The sequence below is a fragment of the Amphibalanus amphitrite genome, unplaced genomic scaffold (assembly GCF_019059575.1).
Source record: "Amphibalanus amphitrite isolate SeventyFive unplaced genomic scaffold, NRLGWU_Aamphi_draft 000028F_arrow, whole genome shotgun sequence".
Classification (NCBI taxonomy): Eukaryota; Metazoa; Arthropoda; class Thecostraca; order Balanomorpha; family Balanidae; genus Amphibalanus; species Amphibalanus amphitrite.
The window spans coordinates 1,399,739-1,414,071 of NW_024881524.1; the positions used below are offsets into that span (position 1 = coordinate 1,399,739).

A 14,333-nucleotide genomic window follows, 5' to 3' on the forward strand; every position below is an offset into this window, starting at 1 on the left:
GGGGGAGACATTGGTCTGGGCAGGCACCCTAGTGAGTCACCGGGGCTGAGCCCGTCCCGAAAGACAGGCCGAGCAGCCCCAAGGCACTCACTGCACCCGGCTACGGGGTGCGCTCCCTCGGGAGCAGCGGTGCCGCTCCAAGGGAGCAGCCCGCATGAGATAAAGTTGCCTGTCCAGCCCGGAGGGGGCTGCGGCGTGGAGGAGAAGGATACCAGTTTCCTGAGGATAGAATCACGGAACGGTGACTGGCTGAGGGCCGAGGCTCTCGTTTTATACGGTGCTAAACGTGCCTCGCTGTAAGTAAAGTAATTTTGTAATATCACAGTCCAAGGTCAGGATATGGAAGCATTTTACTTTGGCAGCCTGGAACTCGTGACGCACATGTGACAAATCTTGTTTTGGCCTTGGGGGGTTTATGCTTGTTTTTTTTTTTGCAGTGGCAATACGAATAACAACAGATCTGTGCAAGTTGAAGTGTGTATGTACGAGGGCCGTATGTACCATTTTTCGTCCCCTATTATACAGCATCTTAAAAGGTGTCAGGAAAGAGGTAAAAAATACAAAAATCCTAGATAGGCTCCTGAGATTTTCCAAGAATTTTCACCGTAACAGTAACAAGTGAGTCGAGACTCGAGTGTCAACCATAAATAGGTAATCCTGATCCCAATACCGGCTCCTGCGAGTAAAAAAAAGAAGTAATTTGCACCTCAACCCCTGCACTGTAGGTACGTAGGTACTAAAATCCTGCAGTTATAAAAAATGTGGTACTTATATTATAAGGCTCATAAGATTCCATGACGTTTTTTCGTCCAGCAGATTTTCGTCCAACTTTTTTCATCTCACATTTTTCTTCTGTTTATTTTTTTGTCCATGCAATTTTTCATCGGTGCATTTCTTCGTCTGTACATTTTTTAGTCCGAACATTTTTCGGTTGTATTTGTTTTTCGTCTGTGCAGTGTCCCAATTACCAATTTGCGTTGATTTGGGTGAGAAATGACATCTAAATGAACATCATTTTACACTCTCATCTCTAATCTCAGAGCAATTTTCCACTCCCAATTTTACCGAAAAAGGCATATGAGTGAATTTTAATCCTTTATTAGTTTTACATTGGCCACACCTCCATACAAATTTTTGCATAGACCGTTGTATATCTGGATTGTACACTGTTTTAGCCGGCTATCTGATCCCTTTTCCACTGTTTTTGGATCTTATCTGACTGGTAATTTTCCACTCTTATCCCCATTTTTGGAGAGGACTTTCTCCTCTGACACCCAAGCCAAAATACAATTTTGGGACACTGCGTCTGTGCATTTTTTCGTCCGTACATCTTTTGTCTACAATTTTAACCTAACCTAACCTAGAGCATAACCAAACCTTACCTAACCTTGCCTACTGATGAGTGATGTTTGCCTACCGGGGGGATATGGAAAAAGCTACTTGCATGAATAGATTGCAAGCAATGGTAAGTCAAAGCCTGAAGCCTGATGCATAACTACAACCTAAGAATATTTGGTCCTCTATGCGCAGGCCTTCTAAGGCCACATTGGAGCCCTCTGAGACCAGCTTGGGCCCTCTGAAGTCAATGTAGGGCCCTCTGAGGCCATTAGCAATGGGGCTCGCCAGTCTTGGGCACTCGGCCAGCGTGGGGCCCCCTGCTGCCGGTGAGGGGCTTCGTAGGTCAGCATGAGCCCTGAGAGGTCGGAATGAGGCCCCGAGAGCGACATGGAGCCATCAGAGGCTAGATCAAGGTCCCTCATAACCCGAGCTGGGCCCCCCTTAACCCGCGCACCGACGGGGGTCTGCGCCAACTTAGAACCGACGGGGGGGGGCGGATGACCGCCCCCTCCCCCTGAGATCTCGAGAACGAAGCAAGATAGCGACAAGCGGTAAACGGCATGGGATACGCACGGACAAGGTCTACAATTTTTACTAAGGTCATTTTCCTCACGCCAAAATGATAATGTCAGCTTCACCGTCAAATTCGGCGAGTCGGAAGTCGTGCCTGTGCAGTCGGCGAGGGTCCTAGGCGTCAACATCGACTCGTGCCTGACGTGGGAGCAGCATGTGGCTGCGATCACTCGCCGATGTTACTGCATTCTGTTAGGGCAGGCCAGAATGCAGCGTCGTGTGCCGCGTGAGACAAAGCAGCTGTTGGTCGAGGCACTGGTATTCCCTCATCTGCAGTACTGCATGTGCGTGTGGGGAAGCTGCACAAAGACCCAAAAGCACAGACTTCAGAGATGCATGAATTTCGGCGCCCGTATTGTCACTGGTCTTGGCTATCGTGAACACATTTCCGGGACACTGCGAGAGCTTTTCGTGTAGATTATCGTGTAGTTTATCGTGTAGATGACCATTGACCATGTGTATTGAATGTTAAAAGGAAAATAATATTTTCAAGACATTCCTCAATTCCTATTCTACCAGGTTCACAAAAGTTTTCATCAAAATCGGTCACGGGTAAGCAATAACATGCAAGGCCCACCCTCTCGCTCGCTCCGTTAGTCGCCCCAAAAGGCGGTATACTGGTTTTATTATGTTGGGTTGGGTTAGGTTAGGCTAGGCTAGTTCTGTTAGTTCAGGCTAAAATGAAAATTGTATGTAAGATATATTTGACAAAAAGTCAAATGCAGAAATGATGAATTTTTCGATCTCGGATCTTTAATCACATTCAAAATAAAAAAGTGATTTGTCAAAGATCCGTGATCGGAAATTCATCATTTCTGTAATTGACTTTTTTGTAAAATATATCCTACATACAATTTCAAGGAAAGATATTCACAAAGTATTTTAAAGTACAAATGCTTTTTGCACAAGCAGTAAGATGAATATTATCAGAATATAGTCATATGACATGACAATTGTTTTGTGATCGTGACAATGTGTGGCTCGTGATGTGGTTCCTCTTTTCATATAATTATGGGCAGCTATCAAACTTGTTGAAGGTAAATGACTGTTTTCACAATTTTCTATGCTCCTGAACATATTGGCGCTTAGTTTTTATCCAATTTGAGTTGGGTGTGCTAAAGATTATTTTCACCTTTGCAACAGTTTCAGTTTGCTGGGGGTCAGACTCAGTAGACAGTAACTATATCAATGTCAGCATTGGAGCTGGCCATCCTCAGTCCGTACATGACCATGCACTGAATAAGCGAGTGTGTATAATGTATATTGACTAGAAGTTGCCACACTTTTTGACGTCTTTGTTGGTTACAGGATGGAGCTGTTGAGGAAGTGCGGGTCGGCGGCCAACCTGGCCGCCGACTCCCTGCTGCTGGTCGGTGATGTTGTGGTGAACCCCGGTCCCCGTCTTCAAGGGCACACCGCCGCAGAGGAGGTTTGTGACGCCATCTGCTGTCTGGTTGATGAACCATTTCTTTCGGCTCTGACGGAGGTCAGGACAGCCTCTGCCTTCGCCAGATGCCCTCACTGCCAGCCCCGTCAGCCCCTGCGACTTGTTACCTGCAACAGGTCGGGGAGCAGTGCTGAGGGGCTTGATGACGGTATCATCGGTAAAGGGGGCACGTCGGACTGCGATATCATGTTTGAATTTGACGGCCCCTTCGGTTGGACGACGGTGGGGACGAAGCCGGACGACATTTTGCCGCAGTCTGCGCCACAGCTTTGGGCCCGTCCCACCAGCAACACCGGCTTCGTGACGCTGCACTGGGTCAGGACGAGCCAGTGCAGTCATGCTGAGCTGCTGGAGGCGCTGCCGGCCGACTCGGTCCGTCAGCTTATGCTTGAGTTTTGCCGGGTGATGAAACCCGGTGAGATCACCCCCACCGGCCCCGCGGTCAACGTCAGGCGGCCAGATGATCCTTCAGACGGCGGCCGAGACTACGTATTTTGCCTGCATGTACGCGGCTGGTGGCCCTACCCGAAATGGTCCGACCATCACCATTTGGAGTCCGATTTTCCGCCGGCGACGGCGCGGGACGACATTCCCCGGTTCGGCGTACATCTGGTGCCGACCGGCTGGCCGGGCAGCGAAACTGAATTTATAGAATTTCGCGTCTCGCTGTCCCGGGCAGAAGCGATCGCCGTCCGTCACCTCCAATCTGGGCTGCGAGCTGCGATCACCACAGTTAAGGCAATGAAAAAGATGCTGAACGAAATGATGGAAAAATTGTCGAAAGAGAACAGGGTAGCCACCGACGGCCTGAAGTCGTACTTCATCAAGACGGCGGGGCTCTGGCTAGCTCAGGACACGCCTGGTGGACCGTGGTCGAGCATCACTGAGAGCGTCCATCTCATCTTGGGCTGGCTGGAGCAACGATTCACCGACGGCTGGCTGCCCTGTTACTTTCATCCGGACATTAATGTGGTGAGGGAACTGACCCAAGATCAACGGCAGGCCATCATCGGCTCCCTCAGACTGATGAGGGAGCATTCCACACCGCTCATGATGGCCTGCTGTGAGAAACGATGGGGCCCCACCTTAGACATACTGCTGGAGGGCGGGGCCGAGCCGCTCTCAGAGCGACAGCTGCGGCTCCGTCTGGGACGGACGCTCGTCCGGCTAGCAGTGTACGACGCTATCAGGTTCCGCTCCACGGCTCCCTGCTGGGAGAGCTGGTGGAAGTGGACCATTCCCAGCCTGGCGCGTGCGGCACCCCACCTGCTCCAGTGGTTCCGCTACATGACATCAGGGACACACCGCCAACAGTGCCTTCTGCTCATGGCGTGGAGCGTAGTCGACCCGGCGGACCTGGTGGGCGGGTCACCGATGACGTCACCGGTCGGCGACGTGGTCACGATGGACGTAACGCCGCTGACGGAGCTGCTCACCAGTTCGGACCTGCAGTACCTGCTGGGTGACCCGGCCGCGGTGGCCGCCTGGTGGGGTCGGCAGCTGCGGCGGCCGCCGGCGGAGCGGCCGGCCGGCCTGACTGCCGAGCTGGACACGCCGCGGGGCCGGGCCGAGTTGCTGCTGCGGCCCGAGCTGCTGCTACGCGCCGTCAGTGAGGCCGTACCGGCGAAATTGGACTGGTGGCGAGTGGTGGACCGGAGGGAGAAAGGGCACTGGGCGTGGAACTTCCGCCCACCGCCCACCTACCAGTGGTGCCGGGAGATGTTGGAGCAGCACCTCAGCTGTGACCTGGAGTACAACCTCACTGAAGAGATACCAGAGATGGACGGCCCGACGGTGGTCGCCACAGCTGACCTCTGGCGCCGACGGACGCAGCAGCTGCTGACCGGTGACCGGCTGCGCACAGCCTACGATGCTGTTGTCAGCCAGTGGCCGGACCGGTGGCGGCTGCTGCCCTACTACCTGAAGGTGGACGAGACCGACACACGAGGTAAGACTAGGGCGTGCTCGCTCACACATACATAGACTCATTAACACGGACTCGTGAACTAAAAGAGGTAGGCGCAGAAAAGCAGCAGATGGCTCATCGAAAGACTTCGTAGCATGTCAATACAGTAGAGATTAAACCAACCATTTTTCCTACAGAGGTTGGTGGAAAAAAAATGAACAATTCCGCAGGGCAAAAATTCACAATGAATATCCGCAGGGCTCTTGAAATTGTCTGTTGTCAATTGCAAGCTTCCTATAGACAAAAAAAATACTTCCTGCGATCTCTACGATCTTTGGGGTGACCCATCTGGGCACCAGTACGGCTAAACAAATGTTAAGAACTAACGTCTTCTTTCAGTTCCGCCATCACCAACGTCCTCAGCATGACCATGGCCATCACCAGCAGTGGCAGGATCAGCACCAACGGCCCGGGATTACCACCAGCAGCATCCGTGAGTATCTCATAAATAAAATATGAGTGCCTCAAATGGACGGATTCTTCTCATCATAATTCCAAGAAGACTTGCTGGTTTGATCACTTTGTTTATACACCGTCAATTATACCGTGAAACCATCATGCTAATACTAATTTCGATGGCTGCTGTGGGGTATTTTATAGGCTTTGTCAGGTATGGTGTCTGTGTTGTTGGATAATCGATGTCTATGCGTATCACGATAACTATTAACTCTCGCCGGACCTATTGGTTTTCTACATACGCGCCGGCTGGGGGGGGGGGGGAGGGTACGACCCCCCTCGCTGTTTCGCCCCTGATAGAGCTAGAGCGTCGCGAAAAAAAAAACGAGCGTGTGCACCGTTACGAGACGCAGCGATTGGTACCCGATTTTAAGGTCTCATTTCAACCGGTGACCTCTGAGGTCAGGTCAAGTGGCCCAAGGTACGGGCTCGGTTTTTGGCAAATAAACTAACAAAAACGGCCGCAGATCCTCGATTTTGGCATCATCGTGTTCGTCTTGCTCAGGCGCGTTGAATGGTATACTTTTTGTTTAGGTGAGGTCAATTTAAGGTGTTGACCTCGGGTCACGGTCAGGTCAGAGCCCCCCAGGTCGCAAAGTTGGTCGAAGGAGGTCATGTTGCATATCATTCGATTTGGCAGGTCTTCCTGAGTCCATTGGTGGCTTTCTGTGCTCGCTAGCTCAATTTGATCAGGAGTTGTTGACGAAAAACTTATGACCCTGGTGACGTCATAAATGACGTCACGCAGGGTCAACAATACAAAAATGAATAATTGAAACTTGTAGGGAGTTCATGAATTCACGATTCCGTGTGGTTGAGATGGTTGGGATAGTGTGAGGTCGTTCCCGGTGCCAAAATAGCAATTTTCATTTTTCCCCATTGTCTTTTAATGGTGAGGTCACGTGATCGATCTGACCTCATGTGACCTTTAGAAAATAATCCGAGATATAGAAGTTGTGAGACCTCTGGAGGATAGTAGGTCCTGTAAGTTTTATCCCCTGTGAAAGCTCCTCTGGCACTGAGAGCGTGTTGAAGTTGCGACATCTGAACACCGTGCACAGGTTCACTTATGAAGTCATAGGTCAGTGACCTGACCTGACCCGAAAATGCGGTTGTTGTCAAAAGATTTGGCTTGAACCAAGGGTCAGGTATGCCAAGTTTCAGCTCTATCGCCAGCGTGTTCGGAGCTATCGCGAAAAAAAAACTATTAGGGGGGGGGGGCACCCGCTACCCTCTCGGCCGGCTAGGGTTAAATTGTACAGGTGCGAAATATCATCCATCATCTTTCTGAGTGTCATCTCTTCTTCCGTCTCCTTTCAGATGCTCCCACAGCCGTGGCAGCACGACCAGTGCCACGTCAGGACTATGATAATAACAACCATGCGTGGCTTACGTCCACGGCATCAGCTTATTGATGCCGTAAGACTGTCCTGTGCCAATTGCTCGTTGATGCAACCCCCCCCTAAGGTTTTTCGCGAATAACTCGCGTAAAAAGGGGCCGATCGCGACGAAACTTTCAGTACCCTCGCATTGATCGATTTTACACCTACCCTGAAAATTTCATGACCCTGACCCCAATGACCTTTGACCTGTGACCTCTTTTCCGTGACCATGTTTGGCCGAAATCGCGATTCGGCGTATGTCGGCTCGCATTAGCCGCGCGTTTGCAAGCTTTTCGTGGTTTCAAACGTTCAAACATGTGATTTGATGCTGCTCCCATACATTAGGGTGGGTGTCAAGGTCACCTAAAGGTCAGGTCAGGTCATTGACCTTTGGTGACCTCGGGTGACCTCGGTTCACTTTTTCGAGTTTTACATGTTTTAGGCTAGTTTTTGGAGCTGAATTCGAATTTAGCAACCATTTGAACATTTACGAAGTAGTTTTGGTGCCTTCGTAACATGTTACGAAGCTGTCAGAGGCGGTTGACACGTATTACGAATACCCGTCACAACCCCTACCGGTTGACCTGACCTGACCTGGCCCGACCTGGTCTAAATGCTTAAATACATCATCTCTGATCAAAACTAACACGATATTCGTGATCAGCACCCCGAAAAACCACGTAGCAGCCACACTTTACGACTTTCTAACAGGTCCCGATTTTCCCGGTTTTCGGGTCATTGACCTGACCTGGAAGGTCACCCGATGACCTGGGACCTTAAAATTGGGTATCATCGGCTTCCTCTCGTGACGGGCAACACGGTCGTTTTTTCCGCGAAGCTCTAGCTCGATCAGGGGCCAAACGCGAGGGGGGGAGTCGTACCACCCCCCCCCCCCCCCTTGTGCCGTCGAAGGACGCAAAATGGCCTGTGCCGGCGAGGGTTAAGGAGGTTAGTTTTCAGGGGTTCTTTCTATTACGCATACCTGTGACTTCAATTATGTAATTCTGCTCGAAATGAGGCAATATGTTTGCAACATTTTTTCAACTACTTCGTTACACATTTTCAAATTAATTGGTAATCATAACATTTTTTAACATCCGTTTACAGCTGACTAATCGAGATACGTAAGCGTTAATTGAGACAGGTAAGCTGCGGCGGCGCGAATGACCCAGCGACAATCACATCGCTGGCCCTGGCTGTGTAGCGTTTTGGCTAACGCTCGCCCGTTTTACAGGGTATCCTGATTTGGATTGCTACCTGTCCATGTGCACATACCTCGCCTGTGCCTTCGCCAAACCGAATGTGGTGGCCTGAGACATCACCCTTGGGCACCCTAGTGATGATTTAGGTACAGTGACGAGTATTCGTTGCCAGAGTGTAGTGCTATCGTGCTGTAGTGCTGTAGTGCTGAGCTTGTAGTGTTGTAGTTAGTAGCGCTATAGTGATGAAGTGCTGTAGTTTGTAGTGCTGTAGTGCCGTAGTTTGTTGTACTTAGTGCAGTAGTTTGTAGTGCTGTAGTGCTACTGCCGGGTCGGCGGTGGTGCAACGTTACAGCAAAGTTTGATCGGCAACCGTCATTCGAAATGATGGACAATGCTGGCCCTGGGAGCGCAACGTTTTGTGTGTGTGTGTGTGTGTGTGTGCGATGGTTCAATAGTGTGGGTGTTTTTAAACATTGGCGGGTTGGAAAAGAGGCCTTCGTAGTCGGAAGCATGTACCACGATAATATGATTAGAATCTGATTAGTTGAGTCTTTAATCTAATCTTTTTGGGTGAAAGCGCGTATCCGCGTCAGGGAAGTGCTTAACCACGGCGTGGAATGTACAGGGTGTCCCGAAAGTTTTGCAACATCCGTTTTCCCATATGTTTTGTCTCTACCGCTAATATCAACGTTCCACTGGCAACCTTCCGCTTGTCCCGGGTAGACGGCGCGACTGCCCACCCGACCCAGCGGCGGTTATTGCCGCGGGGCACGGCTGACCCGTCTGGGGCGGCCGCCGTCTGACCTTAGGTCAGTCGCAGACATGAAGGTGGCCGGACGGGTAACGCGCAGAGAGGCGGTGCGCTCCCGCGCGATCGGGTTGCTGGAAGGTGGCGTGGCGCAGGGGGTTGTCGCAGAGAAGCTGGGCGTCGATCGGACCACTGTCTACCGGTGGTGGAAACGTTTTCGCGACGGCAAACCGTTAGCCGACAAGAAACGTTCAGGCCGGCCGCGTGCCGTGTCCAACGTCGCCAGAATCGTCTGTGCCAAAGCTGCTGGCAAGCGTGGCCAAAGCGTCAGGAAATTGGCCACGCGGCTGACGCGAAAGGGTTACCCGGTGTCAAAGTCGGGTGTCCATCGGTTCATGACCCAGTCGAAGCATTTCCGGTCGTACAAAAGATCAAAACAGCCGAAAATGACAAGAAAACAGAAGCTTGCAAGATTGGAATTTTGCAAGAGGGTAAAAAATTGGGGCTTCGATGAGTTCAAGAACGTCATCTGGTCCGACGAGTCCATCTTCGAAATCCAGCACACGCCAAATCGGCAAAACGATCGAGTCTGGGCGAAATCTCGCGACGAAGTGCCCCCGGTTGAAACCATCAAGCACCCCGCGAAACTCATGGTGTGGGGCGGAATGACCGCACAGGGCCTGACTGAACTTCACGTGGTGCCCAAAAACCAGACTGTCAACACTGCATACTACGTGTCCGAGATTCTGGAGGGCTCACTTCTGCCGGCGGTCAACCGTAAGAGCAGCAATGGCGGTGTCACGGAGAAGAAAATCGTCGACCGGAGGTCAGAAGGAATTTTTATGCAAGATGGCGCACCAGCACACACCGCAAAGCGGACACAAGAATGGTGTGCGGAACACCTCCCAGGGTTTTGGGGTAAAGGGGAGTGGCCTGGCAACTCCCCCGACCTAAACCCGCTAGAGAATGTGTGGGCAATCATGAAGGAGAGCCTCGACCAGCAGGAGCCCGCCACCAACCTGGGTCAGCTCGAGCGCCGGCTGAAGAAGGCCTGGAGAGACATCTCCGCGGACACACTGCGCCGCCTGGTGGCCAGCATGCCATCACGTGTCCAGAAGTGTGCCCGACTTCGCGGTGACTATGTTGGTTGTTAAATAAAGCGGAAAGGACAACTCTGAAGTGTTTAATTTACAACGTTAAGGATGTTGCAAAACTTTCGGGACACCCTGTACGCTCCTCACAGCATGTAGTTGTTGGTTGCCAACGCAATAATTGATCAATATTCATGAATGCATTGCATCTACAAGCTGCTTCAACAAATTTTGCCGAACTGCCCAGTGCCCACACGGAACCGCTTCTTATTTTGCATTGAGTCATTTGACTGGAGTACCTGTGTCATCCAAAGATGTCATTCCCAAAACACATCGGTTGGCCAATCACGAGGGCTGTACAGAGGGCTCGGCGTCTGCTCGCGGAGGGTGTGTTTTATCTATTCTATCCCGAATTCTATTCACGCTGCTGGCTTCTGGCTTGCTCGAGGTAGGTTTCGACCAGGCAGCAGAGATGCTGGGCATAAGGCCCACCCCTTAGTCAGGATAGGATCAACAGATGGAGGTTTGGTTGAATTGTGCTGCATTGGGACATTGTTATATAGCTCAGATGTTTGAGGGACAGAGGAACTTCTTGTTAATCCCGTTCAGTATTCGCGCGCAAATGTTGACGTTTTGTAACATGCAGTTTATGAAGGAAAGAAGGAATCAGCTTCTTGATGATGAGCTTGATCGGAGGAGGAGGACGGAGGTTGATGGCAGTTTAGTTCAATCGGTACATTAGTTGAGCATCACTCGGACTATGGTTGGGGCCTAACTCAACACCCAGCGGCACGCTACCTGCCGCGTGTGCCATAAAATGGTGGAGTTGTTCACCAAAACCACGATGCATAGTTAGCACAATTTGTTTAGATGACAGTGGCCCGTAGTGCAGACGGGAATCGGGATAACGGTCTTAGAGACGTCCCGGCCAACCAGTGTCACGTTAAGATTAGGAGGAGGTACCTAGCGATGGACTTACAAGGCCAGCCCGAGTCCCCCACTCCTCTCACGAGAATAGCACGTCATATCCTAGGTCAGACCGTGACAGCCAAGTAATAACCAGATACCGCGTAGAGGAAGTGCTGAATAATCTTGCAACGTCGGACATGAAGGGGAAGGGACAGGGTTCGCCAGCGCCGGTCAGAATGCTCTAATAAATGCCACACTTTATAATAATCGTATATCTTTCAGCGAGATGACGCTTTAGCTCATCGCGCCGCCGCGAGCAGTCAGCAGTCAGCAGTGGTGCCCGGCCAATCAAAGTTAAGGCCAGTCAAAACAAATTCAATGAAGGTCAAATCAAGGCTTCAGTAGTTCCTTGCCCTTCTCTTCAATCACGACCTTATCCTAAGAATGCCTCAGATGTAGTTTTAGTTAATAGTTAGTAAACAAAACGGTACATTTATAAAATGAAACTGGGAATTTCACAATTTCCATTCCAAAGTAGGTATGTCCCATTTTTCTTTAATGAACCGTCACCGCTCAGGACAGGTCACCGAGCCACGCCAATGGTCCCCCAGACCGCCACTGGTACCACACGAGGTACCAGTGACCGACCGGCCTTCAACATGCGACTGTTGAGAGCTATCAATTAATACTTGAGATGATAAATTGTAATCACTTATGATGCTAGGGTTCCTGAGGACTGCCAAAGGCCGACCAGATTACATATGTGTAATGTATTTGTACATTTAATCTATCAGGATTACCAAGTACATAAAATAATCTAAAGGGATTTCTGCCTGATTTTCTCATGTCATTATCTGTCTCATCCACACCCTTCTAAACGCCTTATGACCCATTTTGTCTCCATAGCATGTCAAGAGTTGATTGGATCTAGAGTATTTATCATATCATCAACAAAATTAGACTCTTTAATGGCACATAGCCAAGGAAGTGGAATGCACTGATCCTGCATAAATTACAATGAACCACCGCAGCTGTGTTGGGTTTAGTGTTGGTAGACTAGATCATAGACAAGATATCTTTTGGGATGCAGGTTTTGTAATAGTAGATACTAGATACCCTCAAATATCACTCAGCTGGGTAGGACATACGAGCCATACCTGCGAGTAAAACCTGCAGCACCTGGGACCTTTCGATGGCCTGTCAGGCGTTGAAGGGGCAGTAGAACGCAGCGGATTTGACGGAGGCCTTCAGTCCACTCATCGCTTGGAACGGGAGTATTTACTTCTTTTCTGCAATGTGCGAATAGTCAGACACCTTTTTTTTCGGTGAAGAGTTTGTAGATGATGTTCCAGTTCTACTAGGTTGTTTGGGGTCATGTAGGCATTTCAAACAGGTTCACATTAAAGGTTCCAGTTGGACAATGCATGAATGAAATAATTAACATTCTGTTCCCTTTGCCTTGGCTTCACTTTGAGGGAGATAGCTTGCTTCATTTGTCGTGTACTGAAAGGTATCAGGTAGTAGGTAATGTACCATATCACATATATCGCTGGTTAGTTGGTAGCAGCTAAGCTATCAAATAAGCACTAAACAAAAACCTTCCAATGAAAAGTAGATCACGATATTGCGAAATGATTATCCTTTACATAACATACATCGTACACGTAACTTTGATTGCATCCCGGCAAAACATCGATGGGCGAATGGTTTCCTCTCTGTCTCTCCGTAGTCGTACATATACCCCAGCCAGCCGTGTTGCTGCAGAGCCATTTCACCACTGGATGGACTCGGGACGTGGACTGCCTGCTATCGGCACACCCACGTCCCCGAGGACTGACACATATTTCCCGGTCCGTCTCCCCGGCGCTCCTCGCTGCAGCACACCGGAATTCAATCTGGTCCGGCACCGCGGCCAAGGCATGTCGAGCACGTGTCCTGCTGCGACACTGCAGAAACACTGCCCACGCGGAATGGGACGGCACACGGGAGGATGGCGGCGATATTGCATTGGTGTAAACAAGTGTATTGGAGGGAAAGGTGTAAAATGTAGTCTTGACTCTTGAACCACTTGTATTTTTTCATAGCTATTGGTACTTTCCTTTTAACTGCTTTTTGAAGTATTTATACGATTCTTATGTTGCAACGGCGTATCCGAATTAAAGCTCCGTGAAATGGTGAAAGGCAGTATTCGACGTTGAGGGGACCCAGGCTGACCAAACGGCGAGGGTTTGCAGCTGGCGTCACCGACAACATCAGTCTGCTGCAAACTTGGCCCGGGCACAGTTTGCCATATTTCTGGGGTGTTATCCCACTCAAGCCTTGTCTGGTATAATGGCTGGAGACTGGCTAAACGCACCCACACTGGAAAACACCTATGACCGCTGGGACCACTGGAAAACACCTGTGCTATAACCGGTCCAGAGACATAGACTAGACATAACCCAGATGTATTGATCAATCATCGTCAGCTACTACTGATAGTATCATAGTTAATGTGTACGTAAGCATCGTTTTCAAACAGCCATAAAGAAGAATGCTTGAAGAATGGTCATTGGTCATAGCTGGCAGCAGACATCTGCATTGCCTGCATTGCATACATCTGCGTATGTTGGATCTGTGATTTCGGTGGTCCTGGGACGCAGTAGTTCAGCGACTGGCTCCGTTCCAGGCGGCGCCACGTTACCGAGGGGGCGCCACTGACATGTCACTGCTGTGCCTATTGCCGTTCACGGTATAACCGAACCCGAGTCGGTCTTACATTTTTAATAAAACTAGGTGTCCAGCATTACGCGCAGCGTAATAAATCAATTTTCATTAAAATCGGCCAAGTAGCGGCCGAGTTATGGCCAGAATAAATTTGGCGTCTCCTCCTGGCCGGCGGTGCCCTGCGCCGGTATTCATTGCCAAAGGTCAGTGACCTTCCGGCTCTGATTTCACCCAGTTTTGCAGCGAAGAAACTGAGCCTAGGGCACGTGCTCTCTGCTCGGCGCCGGCCGCGGCCCAAAATCCCGCAAAGATGCGCCCGCCACGTGCAAACCGGCGAGCGCACCCCCACCAAAATTTAATACGACAAACAGATGCACGCGTCTGACTTATGTCCAAAATTTCACCCCCGTAGCCCGCACCGTTCCGGAGCAATAGCCCGCCAAGCGTGACTGACGCGTCACATACATACATACATACATACGGACGTTTTGATTTTTATATATGTAACTAGGTGT

At 50.2% G+C, this 14,333-nt stretch overlaps 1 protein-coding gene across 3 annotated transcripts in view; it reads left to right on the forward strand.

Moving 5' to 3' along the window:
- Positions 1–503: 503 nt before the first annotated feature.
- The window catches only part of LOC122365699, a 59,213-nt gene continuing 45,383 nt past the window's right edge, over positions 504–14,333 (forward strand). The window contains exons 1-4 of one of the 3 annotated variants that reach the window (XR_006253785.1): positions 504–618; positions 3,220–5,306; positions 5,664–5,757; positions 7,101–7,179. The gene's annotated coding sequence lies outside the window, so the exon portion shown is untranslated. Of the gene's footprint in view, positions 619–3,219; positions 5,307–5,663; positions 5,758–7,100; positions 7,180–8,396; positions 8,511–14,333 lie in introns of those variants that run through there. The other 2 variants (XM_043337138.1, XM_043337147.1) reach the window with 2 other exon arrangements.